Source organism: Papio anubis, chromosome 15, assembly GCF_008728515.1.
Source record: "Papio anubis isolate 15944 chromosome 15, Panubis1.0, whole genome shotgun sequence".
In the NCBI taxonomy this organism is placed as follows: Eukaryota; Metazoa; Chordata; class Mammalia; order Primates; family Cercopithecidae; genus Papio; species Papio anubis.
In genome coordinates, this window is record NC_044990.1 from 12,042,978 (window position 1) to 12,056,137 (window position 13,160).

General features: G+C 39.9%; 1 protein-coding gene across 7 annotated transcripts in view; it reads right to left on the reverse strand.

The window, feature by feature from the left end:
* The window catches only part of STARD13 (StAR related lipid transfer domain containing 13), a 553,194-nt gene that overhangs the window by 70,893 nt on the left and 469,141 nt on the right, over positions 1-13,160 (reverse strand). The gene's annotated exons all lie outside the window — the stretch shown is intronic.

Genomic DNA, 13,160 nt, shown 5'->3' on the forward strand with positions numbered 1-13,160 from the left:
AGAGAAGTAGGGAAAATAAAGAGTGTGATCGTCATGGGATTTAAGAAAGTAGGCTTGAGAAGAGTGTTTTGTCTTTTCCTTTAAATTGGCCTATTTGGTGGGCACCCTGTTTCTAAAAGACTACGGGTACCAGCATAGCAGGATGACTCAACCACCGCAAGATGCCAGCAGTGGCTGCAATTATCACTATTAAAGTATCTCAAAGGTGTTAACATTTCAACGGGCTTGTGGTTGTTGGCTTAGAATAATTTATATGGCTAAGGTAGCTTCATTAGTAACTTTACTACTTCAGGAGAATGACTCCTTTGTCTTCAGACAGAATTTCTCTAGTGAAGTCCCTATTTATTGAAGGTGCATTTCTTTGGCAATACATTAAGCCAGTTTTGTTAAAATCAATGCCAGGGTATCCATCCCATCTATATATGGATACAAATGATGCAATCATTAATATTACATAGAACTATACACTACCACCATAATCCTGCCAGGAGGGCTTTATTAACCTTAATCACAGATACAGGAAGGAATGTCAGATTTTTTAGTAGTAACAGACTTGATTTACATCCCATGGCATGGCATCAGGATATATGTTTTTGCACTTCTAGAATTAAGTTATTTTGATATGTAAAAGACCTTAAATTATACCAAATATACTTTTTTTCCTAATATTCCTAACATTTTCTTTCCATGATTTTCTAAGTTACTAAGAGGAACTAAAATACAGGTTATTTGGAATGAATTTGAGATTATTAATCAATGAACATTCAAAATAGTGGATCAACTTATAAACACCCACTTTATCTATCCATAATTCGAGGCAATCTTTTCCTTGATGTGCAATAAAATATCTGACTGTCAGCAAGTATCTAACAATAGGAAGAGGAAACCTGAAAGACCTGTATAGAGTGGTGACACCTACCTACTCAGTCAAGACAGAGACTCTCAGCTCTGTTTACATGGACTTCTTTTCCAAACTCAAGAATGAGAGACATGTTGAGACATAAAATTCCTTCACCAATTCTACACATAAGCCTTGTTTCCTAGGCCTTGAAATATCTTCTGGAAGCTGGATTCGTAGTAAATCTAGTCACTTAATTCCTATTAGAGTAAAAGAAGATCGAGCAAATTCTCTACCTAAGTAGAGAATAAACCTAAGTAGGTTTATTCCTAGTCACACAAGGGTTATTTTTAATCAGTCTTTTTCAGCCTGGTTGGGGAAACCATAGATATTATGACATATGACATATATGTAAATCAAATACATGATACATATTTACTGTTTATTTTTAATTAGCCTTAAATGTATAATTAACACATATATAGTATATAGTCACATGCACTTATGCATTTTTTTCTTTGTATGCTCACAGTGACCCCCTGCCCTTTCCAGCTGCCATGTGCAGTGCTCCCGCAACTAGGAGGCATACCCTTCCCACCTCACTGATGTCATGCTCGGCCATATGACCCACTTTGGCCAATTAAATGTGAACAGACATAACCTGTGCTAGTTTCAGAAAAACACCTCGAGAGCCATCCCCTAACCCAGCCGGCTTTCCTGCTCTTTTCCCTTTACCATGAGGCTAAGGGATATTCCTTCAACCTAGGTGTTGGAATGACGACACTGGGGACAGAGACACAGCAGACCAGCTGCTGACATGTAATATAAGCAATAAATACATTTGTTTTATGCCACTACAACTTGAGGGGCAATTTGTTCAAGTGGCATAATCTAGCATAAGCTAATATAACACAGCTGCCAGCTATTCATTCTATAGATGAGGCATATGGAAGGCACTATGGACCTTTATCTCAACCTGAAACTGTTGCTGGATGTCTGTAGTCGTGGTGTAGAGATGAACACAGTCTCAGTAATCATTTCTGCACCGAATTCTGCTTCTCTGCCTACAGTGCATGATCTACATGAATTCCAAAAAATGTCGTAAACAATCCTCACATGCATCCACGTGTGTGAATGTGTGCTCATATACACATTTGCACCACAGAAAATCAAAAGTTCAGTTGCAAGTGAATGAGGAAACTCATCAGAAATATATTTTCCATGCCTGTATTCCCCATAGTATTTAAAAAGCAAAAAAACGTTTACAATCCCCAAACCCCAGTCAATCTCAGAGAAAAAGAAAGCAGAAAATAGATGCTCTCCCAGCCAAATAGTTTCTGACCAGATTGTTTTGACTCAAGTTTTCCATGAAGCAGAGTAGTTCTTTATTCTCCTCTTTCATTTGGTACAGATTGTTCCAATCAGGCGCTTGTGGTATTTCACAGGGAGGCTGCATGCATACATCCCCAGCTTTTTGAAGTTGTGGAGCCACTGCCTACCACTAAATCCCAAGAGATTCTTCAAGATGGAGTCAGTTAAGCAACTGAAATGCAAGGCAGGGAACACAGAGTTGGCCAGACAATTAGAGAGAGCGTCATCACTTGCAAGCATTGGCCAAAACACCTCCATGTTGACCCACCAAGCCAGTAGAGTCTTCAGTAATCCTTCTTGGGGCAAGTGCATGAGATTCTGCAGATTGTCTCTCTCTCTAATTCAGTTTCTCCAGTTTCTGTAGGAAAGGTGGTGAACAAGAGTCCAGGTTACCGTCTTGATATTGGCTCTCAGAGCAGAGCTCCATCTTCCACAAAGTTGGCCAAATGACCAGTATCAGAAGGGCCTGTGGGTACTCACTCTATGTCATGCTGATGATTTCTTGTGTGGGGAAGAGCAATTGCTTTGGACACATCCCACCACCACTAGGAAGTCAGATTTCTTAGCTTTTGACAGGTACTCTTCCACCCTACATTGCTTTAAGATTTTTCTTTTTTAAATGTTAAAAAAATGCATGTTTTTAGGGATGCAAACTGCAGCTGTATCTGTTTTCAGACATTTCTGAACGTCTACACTTGTAAGAGGTTATCTGCTGTTTGATTGGCTCAACTCTTTTTTAGCTCTCGGTACTCCAATTACCCAAGAAGATTTCACCATACCAGGGAAAAACTTGCCATGTAGGCGAAAGAAGGAGCACAGATTCTGTTAGGATAAAGTCACTCCAAGACTCCTGCGGGCCCTTTTCAATTCCTTTGCTCCTTTTGGGGTTGACATGGCAAGATAGATACAGCTTGGCCGAAGCTTCTGACTCCCTTTGCAAGGCTTTCTGCATGTAACTTCTCAGCAACTGTCATTTCTGGATCAATCAAAACTAGTTTTTGCTTAATTTAATTCCAGGAAAAGATTTCCACAGCTCAAGTATAATCCTATTATCTGAGTATACACAAAAACTTGATATTGTATGTATTTTCTTAAAAAATTCCTTGGCACTGGCTCAGAGTGTAAATAAAATATTTACTGGGATTTTTCAACGTGTCTTTGCCAGTTTTCTGGAACCCTTTCTACTTGTCTGCTGAACGTAGGCAACGGCATTGGCGGTGTGAATGATTTTCTAAACATGCATCACTCATTCCAGGAATAAGGATTACATTCAAGAAATGAAATTGTTACTAGGTTTACAGCTATCAATTGATTCATTTTTCCCTATGCTCTTCAAGGCCAAAGATACTGCTGAGCTTAAAAGTTTGCTCTCTAAGGGATTTTTATTTGCAGTTCATTAATAGATACTGACAGCATATATTCCTTATAGAAGGAAATTTAAAATGAGTTCAGGTATTTGAAATAGCTTTACTTGATTTGGGATGGAAGAGATGAAGCTCTTCACTGAAGACTTAAGAAACTTAATTCCTATGCCGCAACTCCCTTTTCTCATCAGGCACAGTGATGCATCAATGACTTGTATCATGCTACAATCTAAACACACGGCATACTCAGATTAAAGTTAATTGAGGCATCCCATAAACATGCCACAAATGTAATCCAAAAGGTTAAAAGAGTTACATCAACTATAAAAATGTTTTAAAAGTTTAATATAATAGAAGTTTAAAAATTCCAGAATATTTTAAATTGTGTAGCAGGTAACTTCAAATTTTAAAGAACTCTTTGGGCCTTCATAATTATCGTCACAAAATCTTAATTGAGGATCTTCATATTTTGATGTTTTAACAAAGTTGGAAACAGCAGAAGTACATGCTGTGTAAAGATACATCTATTTCTAAATGGAGGTCCAGGTGGCTACCTTGTCTAATATGAATAGAATTTAATTCCCTGGCTAGCTTTGGGGAATATGACAACTTTTGCTAATACAGTCAGTATGACGGTCTTGGCTAATCTGCCTGCCAAATACTCACTGAATTCAGGTATAAAAAAGATCATTTTCCGTAAGAACAGATTTGAATAAGAGATAAAAGCGGCTTAAAATTCCTGCTTAAGTGAAATCTGATTGTAAGAGTAGCAAAATCTAAACCTAAGATTTGAAAAACTTATACACACCCACTCAAATCAAGGCTAATGCACTGATAGAACGAAAAAATGCGAACCAAATCAGCCATTTAAAAATGCTACCAATCCTTTCATGACTAAAGTACCAGCAAATGGGCTCTATTGTAAGATTTTGGTGATGCTCGTTACACAATTCTGGCATACTGCAAGGCTGGCAAATCTGTCAAAGTCAACTCAAGGACCAGCTGAGCTAGGGATATCACTGGATTTTAGCAGCATTCATGTCAAACCATATGTTAAGCAAGAAGGCTGTCAAATGAAGGTACTATGCTTATTATTTGAAAATCAAATAAATGATTTCAATTTTCTGTTACTAAGCAAAAATATAAGCAAAAAGAAAACGGAAGTAATGGAGGAAGGGAGGAAGGAGGAAGAAAGGGGGGAAGGGAGGAAGGAAGAAAGGAAAAATGGAAGGAAAAAATGAAGGAAGGAAGGAAGGAAGGAAGGAAGGAAGGAAGGAAGGAAGGAAAATATTGCCATAATTCTACCACCTAGAGATTGATCAATATTTTGTTGGAACATCTCTTGTTCTTTTATTATGAAGATGTGTTCATGTATCTAGGCTAAGTATACTATCTATTTTACATAATCTTTAAATAAAATTGGAATCTGCTTTTGCACTCGACAATGCATTTTGAACATCTTTTTATGTCAACAGATGTCCTTCTCAAACATTCTAGGTGGCTTGAATAACATTTCTACTGACATTCCTTTAAAAAGCATCTTCTTTTATCAGTTCAGGCTTCCATAATCATGGGTTAAAAATAAGAGCTCCAGTTCTCTGGAGGCTTTCATTCTAAATAAAGAATTTCGCCAGAACGTGCATCCTGGCGAACGTATTTCAGGGACTACTTCTGGGTTGACATTTCTCATGTTATTTCACATTCTGGATTAAGACACATCTCATATGGTTTTGATTTATATTCTCAGCAGACTTCAGAAAGGAAATTCCAAATGGAAGTTTATTCATGTACCAGAACTATGTTTAAATGATGCTACAGGGATATCTTAAACTAACAGGAGCCAGGAAATTCAAAACTAAGGTCCTGAACCGTATTCCCACCTCTTCCTTCTTGAATGTCTTAGGTATCTGCAAAGTGGAGCTTTTATGTAACAGCTGTTTCACTTGTCTTTGACGTTCTGCATATGGCTTTAGACAATTTCAAAGATACATTTTACTTTATGTAATAACTTGGTATTTCCTGGTTGCCGAAGTTTCAAGGTTGTACTCAAAAAAAAACCAAAACAAACTAGACCAAATAAAGAAAATCTCCACATCTTATTTTAATGACTAAATGAATATCTGGAGTCTATGTGACTCCCAAAATTCTTCAAATAATCAAAAGCAAAACATGATCCAAATTTGTAAAACTAGCAAATTTACCAAAAGAGCAACTCTTTAAGACCAGACTATTTTTGTACAGGGTTCATATTATTGCTTTAAAGAGAGTTTACAATGAAGATACATTCTAATTTCATTTTGTTCTTAACCAATGGCATATCCATTTCTGGAATAAAGCTCAAGTTTCTACTCTTACTGAATACATATACTTAGTTTTACAGATGAAATTTTTAAAAAGAACCTGTCAATGTTTTTGGAAAATACTCCTTTATTTGAGGGTATAATTGAACTAAATGGGTGCAAGAGGGGTAAACATGGCATCGGGCAGTTAGAAGTGAGTCCAAAATTCTGGATTCACCTCTCATTACCTGTGTGACCCTGGCCTGGGTAGGTTAACTCTAGCATGCCTCAGTTTCTTCATCTATAGAATGGGAATAAACGAGAGTACCTACCTCAGAGGGTTACTGTAAAGATTAAATGATTGCATTTCTGTAAAGTATCTGGAGACAGTATTTGCTACTATTACTAGGGCAGAGGTGCTTATGTTACTTTCCCATATTAGAAAATAGTGGTTCTGATGGATGGTCTCTGATTCTCTTTTCTCGGCTCTCTTCCTTTGGCATTCAGAAGTGGAAGGCATTTGTCTTTACTTATTTATTCAACAGACACCTGCTGGGTGCCCCTGTTGTGAAAGACTGCTGGTAGGTGCTGCAGGTGAATGCAAGGCTGTGGGCAGTGGGTCCTACCCTGTAGGTCTTTAAGCCAAGCAGGGATAGGCAAAGACCCATCCAGGCACTACTACAACCAAAGAAAGCAAAAGCCGTGCAGAACAGGACACTATCCTCTGGGTCTCAGAGCAGGAGGGGCATTTTGGATAAGGTGACCAGGAAAAGTCTTGCAGTTGAGGTGAGATTCAGAAGAAGGCAGAAGAAGGTTAGCCACACGTTTCTGCCATAAACAACCCATATTCTCCCCGCAGATGAATCTGGAGCTGAGATTCATGTGAACTCACAGCCTTCTTGGAAGTAGATTCCCATGCTCCTCCCTCTGTGCCTGCAGGAGGGCCCTGGGGTCACACGCCACCCATCAACCTGCCTGGAGATTCTTCCCATGACAGGTATCTAACATGCAATTCATTTTCTGCAATGCACAGAATATTTCATGATACTCTTTCTGTTAAATGAAGCTGTATCTCAGGAAGCCATGCTTCACACAATGCAGTGGTCTTTAACAACACGTAATGAGAGTCATAAATGAGATGTGTCACTTTGGATATGTGACATTTGGACACATTCAGAAATATGACACCTTAGGATAATGGCAGTAAGAGCCTTCTCCTAAGAGGCTGTTACTTTTAGGATATAAACACCAGGCTGGGGAAGACAGTCTTGCGATTATGGTTCACAATGTGCTTACCAGTTAATAAGTAAAATATTAGCAATCACATGCCTGATATGTGGGGATCTCAAGGGCAAAGATGTGTTAAAACATAACCAAACACGCCAGGACCTTGGGAAAGAAATCTGTATCAGACATGTGGGCTTCATTAAGGGAAATGCCTTCAGAAGATTATTTTTCCATGTTATGAGAAAAAATCCGAACAAGTAAGTAAATTGTGAGCAAGGGATATGGGCTTCCTGTGGACTAATGACTGGGAGAAGTTGTGGGTTAATGTGGAGTCCAAGGTCATTGATCTCAAGAGGTCGTGAATCTCCCAGGTCGGCTTCCCAAGGTCATTCTCACTATGAAAAACATGCTAGGTGTGTATTCAGGGATCTGCTTTGTGAGGAGGTGACAGGGAAAGTAATTCAAATATCTTTCAAATACTTAAATACATTTACATTTAAAAACAAAGAAAGTGTTGCTCTTATGCATATAATGATTATAATTAATGTTCCATGACTGCTTGAATTATCCCTAGTGCCAAACGGAAAATTTAGAAAGCCGTCCTTGAACCTTTTGTTTCTCCAAAATAAGGAACAAGCAAATGTCAACATATAATTTTTTTTTTTAATTGAGATGAAGTCTATCTTGCTCAGTTTAATGCATAAACTGAGAGCTCTTTATCTGAGGTTTTTAGATATAATTGAGAGGCCTGGGAAACCCTTTGTATGCAAACATTGTTGTGTGTTTTTTGTTTTTCCTGAGGTTACATAGCTTTCATCAAATGTGTGTATTTATTCTACCTCTAAGGTGTTCTCCTTTAGCCCAAGAAGAAGATAGCACTATGCCCCTTGGAGGCCAAAAGAGTATCAGCTTTGTCCTGCTCTGTTCCCTGTGGGCTATCAATTTGTGACTTTGAAATTTGGAGACATAAATATTTTATCTCTCTGTCTTCCCCCCCCCCCCACACACACACACGTATATTCATGCACATGCATTCTGTAAATATGTCCTAGGTAAAGCTGCAAACATCCTTAAATAAATATGTGGATTTTGTATCCTTTTAAATTTTGACATTGCAGGTACACATTACCAGATTGGAAACCAGATTGCATCTTTACATCTCATGTTCTTAGCCTTGAGTCTTGCAAATGGCTATCATTTAGTACGTTGACTGAATGCATGAATGACTATAAGAGGAAAACATTTATAGATCTGAAGGCCAATAAACACCCAAAACATCTCTCAGATATTCAGGTTCCTCCAAACTCACCAGGATGTTGTACATATGGGAAAATGTATTGTGAAAGTCCTTGCAGACTGTAAGCCCCATATAAAAATAAGGTAACATTATTCTTCTAGTTCTGATTCTGCCTCTGAGGGACATGGCTATTCATGGGCAGCAATGTCTGGGTATCTCGATATTGCTACTGTTTTCTGAAGGGTGGGGCGTTTGACATTGTCCTGGCACTGACTGGGATTGTTGCTTCTGCTGGCTCCAGTCTTTCCCTTTCTCTCTGGATGGAATCCTTAGGAGTTCCAAGTCCACAGAGTAATGGGAGATTTGGTCTTGGAAGAAGAGTAGTGAGAACAGATTTCCCTGTTTTCCCACAAAAGAATCGGTCTCCCTTTTTAAGATCATCTTAACCTGACTGAGGCATAGTCGTATCTGAGAATAATTAATCATAACCATAGAAAAAGAATATCCCAGGACTTTCAAATATTTTGATCACAATCTTTAGTAAGAAATAAATTTCACATAGTTGTGAACATGCACACACCCACACATGTACGCACATCATACACACACAGACTGAAGCAAAGTTTCACAAAACAATAGCTGCACTTTATGTATGCAAGGAGATCTGGCATTTTTCTGTTCTATGCTTTCCTATTCAGAATTACTAGTCATATCCACTGACTTCATCACCTGTCAGTTTAAAAACACTGTCTAGATAACACTCAGTTATATGAGATGCATCTGGTAAAATATGTTAATGTAAAAATGGAACACAGTTCCACGAGTCTGACACTTGAGGGTCTTCTTAGATTCATCCTCTCTCTTCCAGTCCCCCCATATTCTCACCACACAACCCCAGGAGCTGCTGAATTTGACTCAAATATATTTCTTAAACTTCTACCTTCCTCCCCACCTCTGTCTCATGGCCTTGGTTTACCAGAAGTATCCAATCTTTTGGCTTCCGTGGACCACATTGGAACAAGAATTGTCTTGGGCCACACATAAAATACACTAACACTAATCAAAGCTGATGAGCTAAAAAAAAAAAAAAATTACATAAGAAATCTCAAAATGTTTTAAGAAAATTTACAAATTTGTATTGGGCCACATTCAAAGCCATCCTGGGCCGCAAGCGGCCTGGGGCCATGGGCTGGACGAGCTTACACAAAGAAAATAAACAGATACTTCCAATGGATTTATTTATTTCCTCCTATATGTAGTTGGAATATAACATGCCCATACTTCTTTCAATGCAACAAAGCTTTCCTTCAAATTTGAGGAAAGTCTATGCTCCAAGAAAATGTACTGTCCTGTAGCTTCTAAACACTCTTGGCCATGCTGCCTTGTTGAAGAGGCTCAGGTATAAATTTCAAAGAGAAATCTCATTTTCAGAGAGAGGATCTATGTATTTTCAACAACAGCCTCCATGCATGCTGGAAAATGTGGGGTTCAGGTAAATTCAGACTTCACTCTAGACATTTATGGTGCTTGGTTTAGACCCTCATTTTTTCTAAACCAGGACTTTTGCAACGGAACCCAATAGCTCCCCCTGCTTCAGTTCTTGCCTTCCTTGAATCTCTAATGTGAAACTATGTTCATTCTCCTTCAAACTCCTTCATGTCTCCCTGTCACCTGCAGAATAAAGTGCCAGCCCATCACCATGGCCCACAGTGCCTCCTGGCCCGGCCTCTGTGTGCTTCTGGAGCTCATGAGAAGTCATGTGAAGCTGCCTGGGGATCCCCAGTCCCAGGCCACTGTTGCATATCCCAGACTTGTGCTTACACTGTTTCCTCTCCATCTGTCACATTCCTCTCCCTTTTTACCTCCTGACTTGCTCACATTTATCTCTATCAAGATTTAGCGAGACATCATCTCCTGTATCCCGGGTTAGCTCGGCTCTTCTCTGGACTTTCACACATTCATTATGGTCCTTAGATTATACTGAAATGTTCTTGTTACACATCTCTCTCCCCCATTAGACCACAGCTCTTCGAGGGTAGAGGTTGCCTTTTTTTTTTTTATACTTTAAGTTCTAGGGTACATGTGCACAACGTGCAGGTTCGTTACATATGTATACATGTGCCATGTTGGTGTGCTGCACCCATTAACTCGTCATTTACATTAGGTTGCCTTATTTACTCTTTGTATCACTGGTGCCGAGCAGAGTGCTTGGGGCTCAGCATGTGCTCGAGACATGCTGAATTAAGGAGAAGCTGAGAGTGACTTTCTTGCTCTGCATAGATCTCAAGGCAGAGTCGATTAGCAGCCCGTTGACTTATTCCCTGCAAAGGACTTGCACATTGCTGCTGGTCAAAGATCTTTTGCAAAGGAAACTTCTGCCCCCTGAAAAAGCTCTCCTGCTCTCTTTTTTCTCTCCTGGTCTGATGTAAAGAGGCCAAAGGGCACATGCCAGGCTTTCATAGCTTTCTGTTCCACTCTATTTGAGAAGCCTGATGCTACTGTTGCTGGGGCTGTGGTTGGACTGAGTGCCAGACCCCAGCCTTAATCAATAATAAGGACTCTCATGAAGCTTGGAGGTCTTCCAAATGTGGGTTTGGAATAGTGCTGGGAAGTCAGATTTCGTGAGGGGAGTCATCTCCAATCTGGAGGAACTTGGGAGAAGGAGGGCAGTCCCGGTGATGAGCAAAGGATTAGGTCCCCTTATGAGCAGGAATGAGGCCTGATCCAGTCAGGACCATGCAAAATCTCCCTGAATATGCCCTGGAGGAAACCCAGTTCCCCCAGGCTACCCCATTCACACCTCCAAGGGAATCATCCAGCCAGTCCAAGATGGCATTCCTGGGGAACAGGAGATGTGGGGGTGCTTTTAATTACAGTTCAGTAATGCCTCCCTTCCCATGAAATGTAACCACATTCAGCTATGATTATTCTGGTTCTCGGGAGCAGAGGAAATATGTGTGATGTAATGGGATGAGTTTTGGGGGTCACTGAACTAGTCGGGCCTGCCTATAAGGCCTTTCTCTCTACTTTTAACTTCTCCTTCCTGAAGGTGTAGCCTGTTGGACACCTCCTCCAACAAACCTTTCCTGAACCCTTTGATACTTATAGCCACCTCCACTCTATGATCTCTGGCCATCTTGAATTCTTACTTGTCCTGTTAGATATAACTGTGACTGCTGTCTCTTTTAGAGTTACAGCGTGAGCTCAGTGAATCTGAAAACAGCAGGGACAGTTCTGTGGTGGTTGGGGTTGCTGTGGCTGTTGTTAAGAAGGAAGATACAAACAAGTTTGTATATGGGCATGGCTGCTGCTGCTGCTGATGGTTGATGGCCATTGTTGATTTTCAGAGAAAGAAAACTAGGCAGATCTAGGGGAAAGAAATAGATGTCCCTAGTGAAGAAAGTAAAGGTGGGAACAGATAAGGGGAAAGAGACAGTAAGTTGGAATTTAAAAAAATCTTTCAGCGAGGAAGGTGGCCATGGGGAGCTGGCTGAGTGTGAGTTTACTCTATGCGTCCCTGAGCAAGTCTCATTGCATCTCAAAGCCTCAGTTTCCTCATTGCAACATGTGCACAACATTATATATACTCTTCAGAGTCATTGTAAGGATGTGAGAAACTCGAGAACAAGGAAAAGCATTTAGTTTACTGCTGAAATCCTGGTCTCTGTCACCGGGATTTGAACTTGATGTTACGTTCACATTTGTTAAACAAAATGAATTATGTAATTTGACACAGAGCAGGCACTTAAAAATTGGAGCTATTATTATTAACCGAAATGAATACTTTTCACAATTTCCACTGATGAACCCAAATGGCAGAAGAAAATAAACAGATACTTCCAATGGATTTATTTATTTCCTCCTATATGTAGTTGGAATATAACATGCCCATACTTCTTTCAATGCAACAAAGTTTTCCTTCAAATTTGAGGAAAGTCTATGCTCCAAGAAAATGCACTGTTCTGCAGCTTCTAAACACTCTTGGCCATGCTGCCTTGTTGAAGAGGCTCAGGTATAAATTTAAAAGAGAAATCTCATTTTCAGAGAGATGATCTATTTATTTTCAACAACAGCCTCCATGCATGCCGGAAAATGTGGGGTTCAGGTAAATTCTGACTCCACTCTAGACATTTATGGTGAACCCAGGTATCAGCCCTTAAAGAACTGAGACACACACACAGGCCACCAGTGGCTGATGTTGGCTAAGCTTAAGATCACAGGATGAAGGAAGAATCTCTGCTCAGCAACATAAAGTGCTTGAAAATAAAGACTTTCTTGACTATATTTCCATAAAATAGCAGGACATCTTTTGTTCTGAAGGCAATTTATGCATTTTTTAGGAGTGCTACCAACATCATGCAAAGATAACTTCAGAGACAAAACCCAAGTCTGATCACTCTCTCCTTTGCTTAGAGTTCTCCATGGTTCTCAAATCTCTCCAAAGAAAAATCCAAATTTCCGAGGACACTATGAAATTCTTGAGCTCAGCATGGGTCCCTGACATATACTTCTGTGTCTCAACCGCCCACATCCCTGATAGTAGTTGGCAATGGAGCTAAACAACTCCTAAAACCAACCTTCCAACCGACTTAGTTTCCTAAAACCGACCTTCCATCTCCCATCCTCTGTTCCCTATAGGCATTTTTCCCTCTGTCTAGAATGACATTCTTCTGCTTTACGTGACTAGCCAATTCTTTTCCTCTCTGCCTCTCTGATTCCCAGCTCTAGTTCTATCTTCTCCGCCGTGTCCTTCCAGACCACCTGACCACTGCGACTGAGGCCATGCAAGGCTAAGTAAAAAGTTCACAAAGGTCTATCCTTTGTACCCACATGCCCTTCTGATC